Consider the following 11283-nt stretch of genomic DNA (forward strand, 5'->3'; position numbering starts at 1 on the left):
AGCAGGCATGGGGCACACACGGCGCACAGGGGGTCTACAGCAGGTCCACTGGGCGGTAATACAGGAGGTAGGGTGTGCGTTCAGCAGTGGGTCTCACCACCTGGTACTGGTTGATCACCTTGACTGTCTGGTCATCCATGCGCAGCCAGCCATTCAGACCGATCTGGAAGACGTCTGAAGTGTAATGCCCGCCTGTCGCGCTGCTGCCGTGATGGTAGACCACTACTGCAAAGAGCCGATAGGTTCCGTGGCATTTAAAATTCTTATTTTAACCCCTGCAGAAAGTAGTTCTTTACTAATCTCCAAGTCCACAGGATTTTCAATATTTTTGATGAGCTTCTGTCATCCACCAGTCTTCTCGTAAACAAACCGTTTCAGGTGTAGCACGAGAACAGGAGGGAGCTTTTCCAGAGTCACTCTTCGACTTATCTCAGCCTCTTGTTGGTTTTTTGTGGTATAACCTTGGACAGATTCTCTTGCCACCAAGCTCTCCAGTGCATCCCGGACTGTGCGTATCTTGTCAGACTGGATAACCAGCTGCAACGTGAAAAATGGCTGCAAAGTGGCCGATTCTTTTGAACTCTGCTGGTAAACGACAGACCTGATGTGTCCACCAAAAGTGCCGGTGATTGGGGTCTGAACAAAATCCGCCTGGCGGGTGACGGACGTCTTGTTCGGGGGCCCACTTGCTTCCATTCGTCCTCACTTCCTTCCCCGTGTTCTTCCTGCTCTTCTTCACGGACCGAGTGGTTTTTGGGGCCATTGGAAATCGTAAGTTTTTCATTATTTGGTGAGAGACGCTTCTTCAGGTTCACCATTTCCTCGTGGAGTCCATTTAGAATGAAGCCTAAATATTCCTCAGCATCTTCTTGTCGACCCTTTTCAGACAGGCTTGACTTGTGAACCGTCAGGAGTCTGTAAATATACGTGGGCTCAAAGGCAGCTCCAGGGCGAATATCCCTGGCCATTTTATCTCCAAGAGCTTGTCGGGGTTTCGGAGGTACCGGCGTATTAGTAAACTCATTCATTAGCCGGACAAAGCTGTCTATCACGGGGGTCGACGTACAAGACCTTTGCGCTTTGGAACACAGAGGAATGAACTTGATCAGGTGATACATGGGAGGGCAAGCCAGCAGTGCCTGCAGTGTAGCGCCAATGTAGAACCAGTTTCCTTTACTGATCAGCCCGCGGGGTTGCAGTGACGCTGCTTTATGGATCAGGGTTACATTCTCCAGTAACACTGCAATCCTTATGGCTACAGGATCCTCTGAAACTGGAGCAAGCCCTTTCACTTCAACCTGCTTTTCAGAAACCAGGGGAAATGTGGCGGGAGGGGAATACATAGTTTCCACATAGGCCAGCGGCGAGGAGGAAGAGGGCTTAGAATCATGAAAGAGACGGGCCCAGGACCTGGGCTGGCTGACAGGAAGGGAGCCTGATGCAGAGCCCGTGCCGTCAGCGGGAGGCGACGCACTCTCAGGTTTGATGCGGTCCATGTCTACGCTTTCCGTGGTATGTAGCTCCACCCCGTTGGCAGCTGTGCCCTCGCCCGAAGATTCAAGTATTTGTCCATTAGCAACTCCAAGGTTTTCAGTAGTATCGGTACCAACGCAGGGCTGAGCCCCAGCTGTCCTTGACAGGGTGTCTCTGCCAGCCTCTGCAGGGAAGGAGGACTGACCAAAATCAGCCCCAGGGCCCCCCTCCAACTGCCCTGCAGTCCTGGCGTCACTGCCAAGTGCTCCGGGGAAAGGACTGTCAGGCAGTGTCACTGACAGAGTCCGTGGAGTTCTGGGGGCTGTTACAAGTCCTGGGCGTCACTGATGGGGGCATGTCCCCCATGAATTCTGCATCCTCCGTGCTGACAGTCTTCGGGACTGCTGAACTGGCATGGCCATTGACCAGGGCCTCTGTGGAAATATCATCATCACCACCATCTTTCAAATAGCTGTAGTATCCAGGTGGCCGCTTTTTCTTCTTTTTACGTTCCCTTTGTCCAAGACCACCTGAGACACCATCATTTTCCAAAACTTCCACCTCCACATTAGAACCTCCATCCAAAGCGAGGGCAGAGCCTGGGTACTGAGTCAATGGAGCCGTAGCTTGCTTCTTTAGTGACACCATCAGGGGTCGTTTTGGAAGTTGTACAACCGAGAATAAATTCAGGGGCCTGAGGGTTCAATGTGCTTGAAATACTGTAGCTGGGGGTTCTCGGCAAAGTGTCACTGGGTTCAATGACTTCACTGACACCAAACTCAATTCTCTGATATTCTTGTCCATCAGGTAGTTGATCTGTGCCACACAGAACTGTTCCACTAAATGGAGGAAGCTCAACTGAAGATCGAGGCGTCACAAAGAGCTGATTGAACTCATCAGGGCTAAAATCTCCAAAAATATACTGCGGACTGTGGAGGCCATGGCGGCGCGTTTGAATGGGACTCGGCGCTCCTCCGGCTGCTCACACGCTTCCCCCCACGCCGCTATCTTCTCGCCCGCACATATACACCGACATTACATTTTTAAATGTGTTTGTTTTTAGAGCTATAAATGATCTAAAATACATAACCTAACTTCTGTTTTTGCATATTTGCTTAATATTATAATAAAATATTATTTTAACCAGCAATGGAAGTCCTAAAAAATTTTTGTCCTTACAGTTTGACTAAGTAAAAACAAACCATAATGGTGTAATTTTGTAAAAAAAAATTTTTTCTGGAAAAAAGAGGATCTTTGTTTTTTTCTCTTAGTTCCCTGAGAAGATACCAGACTTCTGTTTGTAGAGAGGAATGAATGTATGACTTAACAGGACTGTTCTCATTTGACCCCAAAGACCGTGTTTGAGGGACTTTCTGAGACCTGTTCAAAGGCTTCAGCTGCCTGGGTAACTGAGCATTGTAGAAGCAGAATTCCAGTTTTGAACTGCTTCTCAAGGCAGGCTTTATTTCGTCCAGGAAGAGAGGGAATGTGCTATGATTCTTAAAGGAACCTGGTGTGATTTTGCATTGCGATAACAGACTTGCAAGATATCCAGCACTTTTCCATGGACATTTTCTTAGAGGGAAAAAAAGAGTAGATTTTGAGGATCTGTTCTGTTTCACCAGGTTGCAGAAGATGTTAAAAACAGGAGCAACAAGATGACAGACTGTGAAGTTGACCAGGAACCTTTATACTGCCCCGTTATGTATCCATTCCTATTCCTAACCGACAGTCCTAAGGCAAAAAGTTCTGCCTTACTTTTTGGTGCAGAAATCAGGAGTCATAGCTGTTGCTTTAGCCCCATAACAACTTTGTAAGGGTTGAATACAAAATGAAGGTCATTTTCATAAACTTTTAGGTTGACTCCTTAGTGACAATGAAAAGGTTAAATCTGGGCTCACAAAATTGCTCGTAGACATTATAATAAAGTTTTACCATTACTATGAGATCTGCTTTGAATTCCACTTTACCCTGGCAAATAATGAGAAATCATTAAATATTTCCTGAATGAATTAATGCATGAAACTTTCATTACTGTCTGACACTTTCCAAATAGAGATTATACTGGAATATTATTTGACAAGGGAGTATACTTTTTTTATTGTGACCATTTACTGTCAGATATTTCATGCCTTGAAAAACCCTAATTCTGAAGTGGAATTCTTCATGGCATGTGAATAACAGAAAAAAAGTATTACTTGTCTTAACAGTAACCACATTTGTTAATAAGATGTCTGGGTTAAGCACTTTTATTTTTTATCATAAATCATGGTCGTCTTATCTCCAAGCCAGTTCCTAGACATGCAATAAGCAAAAGCACAAATGAGTCATTACTTGCTAGTTTTTCACAATAAGATTGAAACAGGTGATCAGTTGCAAGGGAAAGAGGAAAATCTGAAAGAAAATTTGGAGTTCCTAGTTGTTGCCTTTTGCTGTGATAAGACATTAAAGATGAATGATAACAAAAGCAGAGTGATGATACCCAGCATCTGCAAAACTGGGATAATATAACTGCCACTCTGATAAGATTAAATGCAAAGTCACAAAGAGCATGTAATTATTTAAAAAACAATAAACACATACAGATGGCTTAGTACATTCCAGACATTCCCCGTTTTAAGGTGGTCACAGTTTCAACTCGTTTATTTCCCACAGTGATTCAGTGAGGCAGGCCATTGAATGATGAGGTCATCATCATTTGTTCCTCTTTGATAGATGAGGACAACTGAATGACAGAGAATTGAATTTACCTGAATCAATCAGCTAGTAAGTGACAGAGCCAGGACTTGAACCTAGGTGGTCTTGCTGCAAAGCTCACGCTCTTGACTATGAGGCTAATACTGCTTCTCAAAAGATGGCAGCAGATGTATGAAATGTTGATTATCCTCAAATATCATTGAAGACCCAGCTCTCACAATCTATGTTTTGAAAAAAAATTGGAACCCTTTTATTGTGATAAAGTCTTTCTTATCCTTAATCCAAAGAGGTTAGAAAGGATTCAGGAAATAATGCTAGTAAACTACCTTTAGCTTTCTGTTTGGAATTTACAATCTAAATGTAGAGGGACAATCATTATCTATACATTTTAGCAACCACTATTTACTGTAAGTGCACACAGAAAAGTGCACATAATAAGTCAGACAAAAAACTGGCATCAGACAGAGAGAAAAGCAAAATAACATAAAAGGGACCAAGAGTTCACACATGCACTTTCTGCTACATTATTGATTATGGCATTGTTTGATTAACCTTTTCTTCTGTTAAAGATAAGCTAGGGCAACAGCTATAAAGAATTTTGAGATATTAAAGTAATAATTCTTATGGTACTTTCATTCTAAAAAGACTACAAAAAGTTTCCAAGAGATAGATTGAAATCCTGAGTATTAAGTTATCTTCATGTTTCAGAATATAGAAAATTTCCATTCAGCTTCAACTAGTCCCTGAACAAATATAATTTTGTTTGGGACACATAATTTAATTCATTAAAAAAACAGAGTAAAGCCTCAGATGCCATTAAAAAAGTCACCCAAATAATAAACCTTATAAAGAAGACAGGTATTTCATTATATTAGAGAAAAAAAAATTCATTTTCTGTGGTTATTGGTATCACAGTAACAGCATTGAGATAAATGTACTGCTATGTACATATTTACTTTTGATTTACAAAGTGGCTGAGAACATTAACCAAATATTTTGCTGCAGTGGCTAAAAGAAAATAAATCATTGATAGTGGTTATTGCTTTTAAGAGTATTATATTAGGAAAATAAACTTTTAATGACAAAATTTCTACTGACATTCATAATCTCATTACATTTCTTAAGACTCTTAGCTTAGTCCTGGTTGCCTGGTGCTAAGTATTTAAAGGAGGCAATTTTCAATATGTAGTTAATAAATATGAGGCTCACTAATCAATTTCAAACTTGAAATATATTTAAAAGAAAACATTTGATTGCCAAACCTTCAATGTACTTTTTCAGCAATTTAACTTTTTCTTGTAGTACCAATAATATACTTGGTATAATATTAATAAGAATATTACAAATTAAATATTCATTACATTTATTTATTTTTTATTTAATTGTTATGAATTTTGTGTCCTGTAACATTACTTATGCATAAAATTAACATCAAAGTGACATGGAATTTGTGAATTCAATAATTTTTTTCTAAATGTATAAAATGAATTAGAAACAAATTAAAGAATATAAAATTCAATGTCTTTTTCCTAAACACCTTGTTTATTTCCTTAGGAATCTAGTATTTTCTATGAGAAATATTGTAGCATCTGGAATAAATTAGCATGACATTAAAAGCTAAAAATATACAATCCTCAGAACAATTCTCTCTTAGTTTAGGGATGGTCAATTGTAATAGCCTTATGAATGTCTCTTCATTTACATTTTTTGGGATAATTTTCTGTGTATTCTGTTTATTCTTATAAAAAATTGGATAGAACCCTTTAACATTTTTTGAATACATTCTGCATTTTCTCATTCAATGCCCTTAAGTTGAATAATGGAGCTCTACTAAGTTTTGCTTTGAAAATGTCCTCGTTAGAGCAAAAAGTCTTTACAATGACTATGACCGAATGGCTCAACATTTTAAACTGTGAAAAACTCATCAGCTTACCTAATTAGTTGTATTGCAATTCAATATTTATATTCCTTAATACTTTTTCCCTTTAGATGTCTTCCAAAAATCTGAATAGTTATTTGATAATTTATAAGTAAATAAAATAACCTTTCTGATTATAGTTTAGATTGTAACAGTTATAAAAACGTATTTATAGCACAATACACTAGTGTATTAATGTACCGAGTCACAAGGAGTTAACTCTTCAAATCCTGAAGAAAAAAATGAAGACTTTTTAATATCAAAACATGGATGTGTAAATTAATTTCCCTCAACATAAGTAGCGACACTCATCAACCTGCTTTTATCTCTTGAATTTGTTTCCGTATTTTGTTCTGCATTATTTTATGTTTTTATATGACGTTTCATGTCACATGCAAATCACATTGCATCTTGAAGTTTAGTTTTGTAGGACTGTAAATAATCAGTATGAGCCCTTCTTTCCTTGATATACGGTCATGGATTGCATTCCTACTGGCATGATCTGATGTTCATTTCACGCTGGGGATAGTCTATACATTTCCCAGAGTTGATTTGAACATTAATCTCTGTCCTGGAAAAATAGTTTAGTTTCCATTTAAGCATCAAAGCTTAAAATTAGACTTTCATTTCAGAAGATCTGTAATATGTTCTTTGTAATTTTTTTTGTAGAATCAGGAAAAATAAAATCAGAAAAAGTTAAGAAGTGAACACCATGTTCATTCATCTTTACATACTTTGAAAGAAGAAAAATCTTCAATCAAGAGATTATTTGATATTTTTAACATATAAACTTGTACTGAATTGAATTTAAAAATAAACAATTTTTTTTGCTTGTTTGAGGGAGAGAGAAGATGTATTTAGATACAGAAGGGGAAATTCCATTAAAGCAACAGAACTGTTTTTTATAAAACTTTTTTAAACAAAACGTATTACACGATAAATTCTTATTTGTTGTATAATTTTTGGCATTGGTGGTCTGAGTCATGGCTTATGATTGCTTTAAAAAGTAATCTATTGGATGTTTAAAATAAGTATCTTTATAATTTTAAGGGACTGCAGATTCAGATAAAATACTATAACTCATCCTATAAGTTAGGAAGTTGTTAGCCAGTGATGGCCTTGGTGAAAATAAATGGCAGCTTTATTATCATCGTCATCATCATTATATTTTTTTAATGACTGCATAGTACTCACCTTATAGCTCAATGAAGGTTTTTATAGGTCCTCTCCTTATCATGATTTTTCTGTTAATTTTTTATTTTTGAAAAGATTGCATCAAAATATTTATCTTGATTACTAAGTTTTTGGACACCTCCTTAAATTCTGCACACCATGGCCGGGCGTGGTGGCTCAAGCCTGTAATCCCAGCACTTTGGGAGGCCGAGGCGGGTGGATCACGAGGTCAAGAGATCGAGACCATCCTGGTCAACATGGTGAAACCCCGTCTCTACTGAAAATACAAAAAATTAGCTGGGCATGGTGGCGCGTGCCTGTAATCCCAACTACTCAGGAGGCAGAGGCAGGAGAATTGCCTGAACCCAGGAGGCGGAGGTTGTGGTGAGCTGAGATCGTGCCATGGCACTCCAGCCTGGGTAACAATATCGAAACCCTGTCTCAAAAAAAAAAAAAAAAAAAATCCTGCACACCACTCCACTACCCCCAAGTTCAGTGCCTTACTTGCTTCACCCTAGTCCTTGCCCATTCAAGAAGAAGTAATCTTTTTTGGGGGTGGTAGGGGGGAGGTTTCCACCATTCCCAGTATTCTAGATGTCACACTGCAAAGTTGCCAACCAGTCCACCTTCCCAACTGAACTCAATGACCACCAATAAATAGTTTCACCAAGTCTTTCACAAGTACACTGTGTAGGGCAACTGAACTGGAAACTTGCCACCAGTCCAGTGATGTTGGAAAGGTTTAATGGGTTCATGTAACAAGGGAGGAGGAGGTCCATGGGTTCAAAGGATCATAAAGTAATAAAGTCATATAACATTTTCGAATTACTCTAATAAAAAAAAGACTGCCATGTTGCAATGATATCTGTAGTCCAGGAATGATATTTCACTTTGCATAGCTAAGTGCTCAGTAGTCATTGTTTTTCACATTTCAAATCGTGGCCTTTTCTGGTAGAATGAAATAGATGTAACTGGGTCGGAGATGATATGTTCTGAAAGCATGGGGTTTAATATTGACTTCCCAGAGAGACAAATGAAGGCTTCCAGTGAGTGCCTCAGTTGCCTTGGTGAGAGCTGAAGGCTCAGTACTCCCAAGCCTGGAGTGTGACCAGATTTCAGCCTCCAAAGGTCAGTATCTGAGGCTTCTGAAATGCAGTATTTGGAGTGCTTTTGAGGCTTACGACAGGGAAGAAGAATAGTTTAGTTGTGGTCGGCAACCCTGAGGATTCACAGGCAATGCTGTTTTGAGTTGAATCTATAATGTGTTTTGGTGGAGTTTGTTTTCCTTCTGTAGATCAGTTTCCTAGTTTTAGCAAAATAGGGGACCTAAATAGGGAAGCTCTTAATTGCAGCTGGGCAAGAAGATAGGGCTACAGAGAGGATGATCTGGATAAGAACCCAAAGTTTAAATTCACTTATAACTTTGCTTTTATACACGAAAATAGATCCCCATCCAATGTAGGCTTTTCATTTCATTTCAGTGTGACTGAGACATCTTCATCATTGTGTTTATCAGGAATTAAAATCTTGATGGGGAAAAGTCTAATAAATCCATTTAAGAGCTGCCTAGAACTCATCGTGGAAGAAACCTGGCTACAAATAACTAGCCAGTTTCATAGTTGATTCAAGCTTGATTAATAATGATGATGGCAGCTATGCATACTCTTTATTTTTCAACTCACAAAAGTCAAAGAAAAGGAATAAACTAATCTTGTATTAGGAGATCACTTTCTGTCATATTTATAAAAAGCATTAGTATATGCTAGAAATTAAATTATGATAAATGTTGCTTTTCTTGATATCCTTTTCATGACCAGCCTGGGCAACATGGTGAAACCCCATGGGAAAATGATGCAATCTTTTCATGGGAAATTTTGTTTGTGTGTTTGAAGATCCGCCTCCCCCACCTCGTACATAGGGTTTTAAAACAAATTTCATTAATGACTTTCTAACCTTGAGTATACTGAAATTGGATAGAAATTCAGCTAAAACCCTTGTACTTTATTTAATAAGAACTTTAACTTCATATTTTAAAATTAAGAGAATTGTTTTAAAACATTAGCTGTCAGACAAACACATAAATAAGAGTAACTGGCATAATTGAAGAGTCTTCTTTAAATTGTATCATTTAAGCAGCACTATTAGGTAACACTGTCTAGGAAAAGCAGAGTCAAAACTCCTAGAGTTAATATGTGTAATGAAGAAATGTTCATTAACCTTGTAATCTTTTGCAAGTGTTCAAGAGGGTTGCAACAGTGTTTATACAAAAACCTTCCATTTGTCTTTTTATTTTTCTATATTTAAACATTCCATTATTCAACACTCATTTTTTTTTTCAAGATGGAGTCTTGCTTTGTTGCTCAGGCTGCAGTGCAGTGGTGTGATCTCAGCTTACTGCAACCTCTGCACCCCCAGTTCAAGCAATTCTCCTGCCACAGCCTCCCAAGTAGCTGGGTTTAAAGATGTGCACCACCATGTCTGGCTAATTTTTGTATTTTTAGTAGAGATGGGGTTTCACCATGTTGCCCAGGCTGGTCTTGAACTCCTGTCCTCAAGTGATCTGTCTGCTTTGGCCTCCCAAAGTGCTGAGATTACAGGCATGAGACAAAGTGCCCAGCCATGATATTTAAGATGAATAGGCAACATTTAAAAACGAGGGACTTCTGAAGTGTGAAATTTCCGCGATCACTAGGTCAGTCTGGAAGGGCTTGGGTTAGGTGAGGAGAGTGAGGCTAAATCATGCAAGTACAGGCTCTCATTCAGTGTTTATTAAAATTTTTGATATTTTCCTTATCATGATTTTTCTGTGTTAATTTGTTATTTTTGAAAAGATTGCATCAAAATATCTATCTTGATTATTAAGTTTTTGGACACCTCCTTAAATTCTGCACACCACTCCACTACCCCCCAAGTTCAGTGCCTTACTTGCTTCACCCTAGTCCTTGCCCATTCAAGAGGAAGTAAACATTTAAAAATAAAATTTTATCTTTCTCAATATATTTAAGCACTAACATCAAAATGACAATACCTCCTTTATGGCATACACACTTTTTTGGGGAGGGCTAAAAAAACCTACCTTTCCATTAGGTAGGTTCTTGTGATCCAGCCTTGGAAAGTAGCCATCATTTTGAACACCACTACTAAGGGAAGATGAAGCAAACTTTTGGAACATAACATTTGCATTAGGGAATGACTATTTGTTATAAAGAGTCTTGGTTGCCCATTGTAAACAAATGTTGCTATAAAGACTGTTTATACTATTGACTCCTTACTTGATAATTTATTTAGGAAAAATTCTTAGGAGTCAACCTTTTTTTTTTTTTTTTTTTTTTCTTGACAGAGTATCACTCTGTCACCCAGGCTGGAGTGCAGAGGCATGATCACAGCTCACTGTAATCTCTACCTCCCAGGCTCAAGCAATGCTCTCATCTGAACCTCCTGAGTAGCTGGGACTCCAGGCACATGCCACCATACCCGGCTAATTTTTGTATTTTTTTTGTAGAGAGAGGGTAGAGTTTTGCCATGTTGCTCAGGCTGGTCTGGAACCCCTGAGCTCAAGTGATCTTCCAGCCTCAGCCTCCCAAAGTGTTAGGATTACAGACATGTCAATCCTGACTTGCACCCAGCCAAGTCAATTATTTTGACGGGTTTCTGATCTAAGTGACTTTGATACATATTGTCAAATTTTCCTTTGGAAATTGTACCAATTTACTCTTCCAGCTGCAGTATATTAGCATTTTCGTTTCCCTGTGTCCTGAATAACACTGAACATTATTTGTTTAGATGTAAGGTATGAGGTAGCAATCTAACTAGTTAGCCAGCTCGTTGACTGCATTTCAGGAAATACCATTTTTATTTGAAAGAACGATGGACAGACAAACTTTGGTCACTCATACTTCAGTATTTCACAGATATTTTCTGGGAATTAAAAAAGTGAGTATGTCACTTCAAGGAAAATAGCTGACAGTATCTGTTAACAATGATAAAATGTAACAACCTTTCAAGTAAAAATTAGTATTTGA

At 38.6% G+C, this 11283-nt stretch overlaps 1 pseudogene; it reads right to left on the reverse strand.

The window, feature by feature from the left end:
• LOC100389618 (ubiquitin carboxyl-terminal hydrolase 10 pseudogene) lies at nucleotides 1-2516 on the reverse strand (annotated as a pseudogene).
• Between the last annotated feature and the right edge of the window lie 8767 nt (nucleotides 2517-11283).

This window comes from Callithrix jacchus, chromosome 19 (assembly GCF_049354715.1).
Source record: "Callithrix jacchus isolate 240 chromosome 19, calJac240_pri, whole genome shotgun sequence".
In the NCBI taxonomy this organism is placed as follows: Eukaryota; Metazoa; Chordata; class Mammalia; order Primates; family Cebidae; genus Callithrix; species Callithrix jacchus.